Raw genomic sequence first — 5,772 nt, forward strand, 5'->3', positions numbered from 1 at the left:
TGTTAAAGTTAGCATTCTTTTCTTGTGGCTGTCTTCTTTTAGGTTTCTTGAGGGATTACCTTCTTGCTTTTTCTAGGATGTGGATTCATCCTTGTATTGTTTTTTTTTTTTTTCTGTTATTATCCTTTAAGGGCTGTATTCTTGGAGAGATAATGTGTGAATTTGGTTTTGTCGTGGAATACTTTGGTTTCTCCATCTATGGTAATTGAGAGTTTGGCTGGGTATAGTTGCCTAGGCAGGCATTTGTGTTCTCTTAGTGTCTGTATAACATCTGTCCAGGATCTTCTGGCTTTCATAGTCTCTNGTGAAAAATCTGGTGTAATTCTGATAGGCTTGCCTTTATATGTTACTTGACCTTTTTCCCTTACTGCTTTTAGTATTCTATCTTTATTTAGTGCATTGTTGTTGTGATTATTATGTGTTGGGAAGAATTTCTTTTTGGTCCAGTCTATTTGGAGTTCTGTAGGCTTCTTGTATCTTCATGGGCATCTCGTTCTTTAGGTTTGGGAAGTTTTCTTCTATAATTTTCTTGAAGATATTTGCCAATTTTTTGCCAATTTCATCTACTCCTATTATCAGTAGGTTTGGTCTTCTCATTGTGTCCTGGATTTCCTGGATGTTTTGAATTAGGATCTTTTTGCATTTTCCATTTTCTTGGAATGTTCTCTATGGAATCATCTGCACCTTAAATTCTTTCTTCCATCTCTTGTATTCTGTTGCTGATGCTTGCATCTATGGTCCCAGATTTCTTTCCTAAGGTTTCTATCTCCAGTGTTGCCTCACTTTGGGTTTTCTTTATTGTGTCTACTTCCCTTTTTACATCTTGGATCATTTTATTCAATTACATCACCTGTTTGGTTGTGTTTTCCTGCAATTTTTTAAGGGATTTTTGTGCTTCCTCTTTAAGGTCTTCTACCTGTTTAGCAGTGTTCTCAGGTATTTCTTTAAGTGTGTTACTAAAGTCCTTCTTGATGTCCTCTACCATCATCATGAGATATGCTTTTAAATCCGGGTCTAGCTTTTTGGGTGTGTTGGGGTGGCCTGGACTGGGCAAAGTGGGAGTGCTGGGTTCTGNTGATGGTGAGTGGTCTTGGTTTCTGTTAGTAAGATTCTTATGTTTACCTTTCGCCATCTGGTAATCTCTAGAGTTAGTTGTTATAGTTGTCTTTGTTTAGAGATTGTTCCTCTGGTGATTCTGTTACCCTCTATCAGCAGACCTGGGAGACTAGCTCTCTCCTCTGAGTTTCAGTGGTCAGAGCACTTTCTGCAGGCAAGCTCTCCTCTTACAGGGAAGGTGCACAGATATCTGGCGTTTGGACCTCCCTCCTGGCCAAAGATGAAGACCAAAACAGGACCTTTCCAGAACCTGTGTTGCTTTGGCTTGTCACAGAAGCTGTTAGCTTCTGTAGTCCACACTCTCACCTGTGCAGACTACTTTCGGCAGAGTCCTGAAACCAAGATGGCTTCCTCCGATCCTTAGGCAAAACCTCCCAGGCCAGCAGACACCTGTCCTCTGGCCGGGAAGATGGTCGGATGTCTGGAACCCGAAAAGGGAGCTGCCTCAGAAGCTCTGTGGCTTCTGCCTGTCCCAGAAGCTGTCAGCTTCTGTGTGCACACTCTCATCTGTGCAGATTACTTTTTGGCGGAGTCGCTCCTGCTTTTAATTATAGTTCCACATGTGTTAGAGAGCAAGACTGAGTACAGTGCAGCTTTTGGTTTTGAGATAGCAGTACCATGCCTTAAAGGATCAACTGTGTCAGGGAGAATATAGTGTCTAGTTCTAAGATTAGAACTACTAACAAGTAGAAGTGGGGAATGAAAAAGTATAATGTAAAAAGCAAATTTCTAGGCCTTTAGGCCCAGGCTTGAGAATGTGACCTTTGTGACTCAATGCTCCAAGGCGTGCATAAAACAGATAGAGACATTCCTCCAACCACCCGCTTCCTGGATTCAGGAAGTGTTCATTCAAAGAAAGTCACCCTGACCCACCCTGACTGTTGTTGTAACACGCTATGCAAAGGTGCTATTGTTAGAGGCTCCTAGAAAACTGTATTGACTTTCCACTTCCTTGTGACTCTTAACTGGTATTTTTGGTATTTTCCAACAATTCCCTACCTGCCTCTTTGAGTTGTGGTTTCTTCTATTAAATACCCCCTTACCCAGCTACTCCGGGTGCCACGGTCCTCTACCCCTGTGTGGTGTATGACTGTGGGCCCTAGAGCATTCTTGAAATAAAAAGTCCTCTTGCAGTTTGAAAAAAAAAGATTAACACTCCATCCAGTGGACCAAATATTGACTAATGGTGACAGGTACCTAGTAGGGATTGGTAGTTTTTAGGGTATTTGTGAATAATTTGTCACCATTCTTTATTGGGAGCTTGGGTAATTCCTATAATGACAGTGTATGTATTTGCCAGAATGATTTACAGTGGATGCCAAGGAGATATTTGACATAGAAATTCTCATGTAGTTTTGACACCACAGCCTTTGTCCTCTGTAGACTTTTATGTGGCATCCACTAAAATACACTGTAGGAGACATTATGTTCAGTTGTGATTATAAGTGAAAAAGTCTGCTTCACTCTCATTTTAAAGCTACCAAATATCTGGCAAAGAATCTGAATTCCTCATTAAAAACAAATAGTTCTTCAGCTAGATCTATTTGCAATTTTCTGAGGACCCTCCAGAATGAGTTCCAGAGTGGTTGTGCCAGTGTGCAATCCCACCAGCAGTGGAGCAATGTTCTTTTTTCATATCCTTGCCAACATGTGCTGTCACCTGTGTTTTGATCTTAGCCTTTCTGAGTGGTGTGAGGTAGAATCTCAGGATTATTTAGATTTGCATCTCCTTGATCACTAAGGACTTTGAACATTTTTTTTTTCAAGTGCTTTTCAGCCATTCAAGATTAATTTGTTGTGAATTCTCTGGTTAGTTCTATACTCCAGTTTTATTGGGTTCTTTGGTTTTTCGGTGGTTAGATTCTTAAGTTCTTTATATAATCTGGATATAAGCCCTCTGATGCTCTACCGTGGAGAGAGTGAAATTGTAACGTCCACCTCTAGTGGCAGAACATGATATCAATTGGAGAGATGAGATTGTAATCCCACTGTCATAAGCACTTTTCCAGAATTGGTCCTGTCAGAAGGAATTGCAGGGAGAAAATTAGAGAAGTAAATAATAGAATGGAGATCCAATGACTGGCACAAATTGGGTTGTAGCTCAAGCAGAGGCCCCATGGCCTGACATTTTTACTTATGCTGTGTTGTGCTTGTAGATAGGAGCCTAGCATGATTGACTTGCAAGAAGCCCAACAAGCAGCTGAAAGACTGTGCTGTACATAACTAGCACCCAACCAATGGACTGAAGCTGGGGACTTCTGTGGTTGAATTCGGGAAAAGCTGGAGGAGAAGGGCAACCCCATGGGAAGACCAGCAATCTCAACTAAACTGGAACCCTGAGAACACTCAGACACTGAGCCACCAAGCAGGCAGCATACAATACTTTAGATGAGGCTTCCAACACATATACAGGACAGGCTGCTTCGTCTGTCCTCAATGAGAAAGAATGCACCTAACCCTGGAGAGACTTGAGGACCCAGGGTATGGGAGGCTTGCTAGGGTGCAGGTAGGTGGGAGGAATTATGGGAAGTGGAGCAGTCATTGGGCAAACAGGGAGTGTGATTCAGAATGGACTGTAAAAAAAGAATTAAATTAAAGAATATAAAAAAATAACACCAATAATTCAATGTAGTCATTGTCAGCAGTGGGCTTCGAAGTTCGGAACTAGGGATAGACATGACACTCACTGGGTCTATCCCTTAGTTACTCTTTTCTAAAATAAAACCTATAATGTGAATGACCAAATGTGTCAAAAAAGTAATGAATTAGGTGGTTTTTCAATTTTAATGCATATTTCTATATATACCTAAGAATTCAAAATATATATTTAAAATATAGAACATATTTTAAAAGTAATATATGATATGATATGTATATCATATGTATTATATTTATGAATAGCTTGCTAATACTTAAATATAATTTAAATATATTCAACATCAATTCCTCTACCTAAGAAGTCTGGGAATCTGTGCTCACATGCCTAGAGCCTCACAAATATACTTTTCTTCTACCTGTGTAAAGTGCATATTCACTCCTTAAACAAAGTGGGTAAAATGACTTAAAATCATTTGATAGTGAACGCCAAGTAAACCAAAAGAGAAAGAAGTTAGAAGTTGTGGCAAACAAATCTGACACTAAGAAATTTGGTGTTTTTGGAGGAATGTGTTTCAATCTCAGTATGCAGACAGTAAATCATGAGGAATATTTAGAGGTCTTCAAAAGCTGTAAACTCAAGAAGGGCTCAAACAACTCTGTTTTCTCAAGACCTGTATAAAAATTACTTGGAGTGCATAACTAGTTATGTCAAATTTCACTGTGTGTATGTTGTAATCCTGAGACTACTGTAGCTACTTCTGGATTATAGACAAAGCACCATAACGCATCATCTTCATGTTGTCATTCTCAGTCTGAACCAATAACCAAACATTTCCATCTCAAAGCCTGAAGTCAAATAGAAAATCCAGAGAAAATTGGTTTAATCACTACTTCCCACAGCAATTTTATTACTATAACCCTATGAGCAGAAATGATTTTCTCAATATTTCACATGAAGCACTGCAGATGCTGATGCTTTGAACATGGAATTTATTATAAAAGCAAGAAACAAGGAAGGTGGTTTTACAGGAAGGAAAAATGTTCAGAGCTTAACCAAAGCTGACAGATGAAGATAATTCTTTTGTTTTTTCCCTGCTGGTATAGCAGACAAGACATATATCTTAATTCTACTCTGGGAATTAATTCAGGAAAGATTGTGAGTTAGTTCTATTATTCTCCATGGAAGCATGATGCAGAATCCATCGTGGAAAAACCATTGAACTTGCTCTTCTTCTGAGAGTTTCAAGTAGAAATCATTGTCTAAAGCTCCCCTCGATAAGGGGCCTTGCAACCTGAAACACACAGAGCAAGACACAGCAGTTACCCTGGAGGCAAGTGGGAAAGAAATGCACAATCTAGGGGACATGAACTAGAGAAGAATTTGACTTCAGTGTCTTTCAGTTTATATCATACAATAAATCCAGACATAGTATTTTGGGAATTTACAACAGCATCCCAGGGGTTAACCTATTTCCAGGTTTCAAAAATCTACCTCAGAGCAGGCTGGACTAGCAATTAAAAACATTGCTTTTACCATCCATGCCATAAGCAATACTTCATTGATACCCATTGGGTAAACTAGTTTGTTAAAAATCTCAGAATAAAGTAGAATATACAATCAATATGGATAGACACATTCATGCCAGTATTTTCAAAGTATTTCTGAAAAAAACCCCAAAGGGACAGATTCACACTGTAATGACTTGGCTAAAAGAGGAGAAAAATCTGATAGCAAGGGTGAATATAGCTTCTGCAGACTCATAACCTGAATAGTTAATAGTCCTCGCAAAACCTGCCTCACATCAAGGTATCCCTGGTTCCTAATAAGTGGGCAACATGAGTTAATGGAATTGAAGAGAGGGGCAAGGTGTATCTAACTTTTAAAAGAGCACATGAATGAATGGGAAAATATGACTCAGGAGTTAGATTGGGGGTATTCAGGCAAGCTTTGAGTGAATGAAGGGCATTATATACTGTGAGTAAAACTTTAGTGTCTCGTACTTGCACTGTGTATATTGAGATCTCTCTTTAAAGTAGATGTCAGAGGGAAACGTCCCT

Source organism: Mus caroli, unplaced genomic scaffold (genome assembly GCF_900094665.2).
Source record: "Mus caroli unplaced genomic scaffold, CAROLI_EIJ_v1.1 scaffold_17621_1, whole genome shotgun sequence".
NCBI lineage: Eukaryota > Metazoa > Chordata > Mammalia > Rodentia > Muridae > Mus > Mus caroli.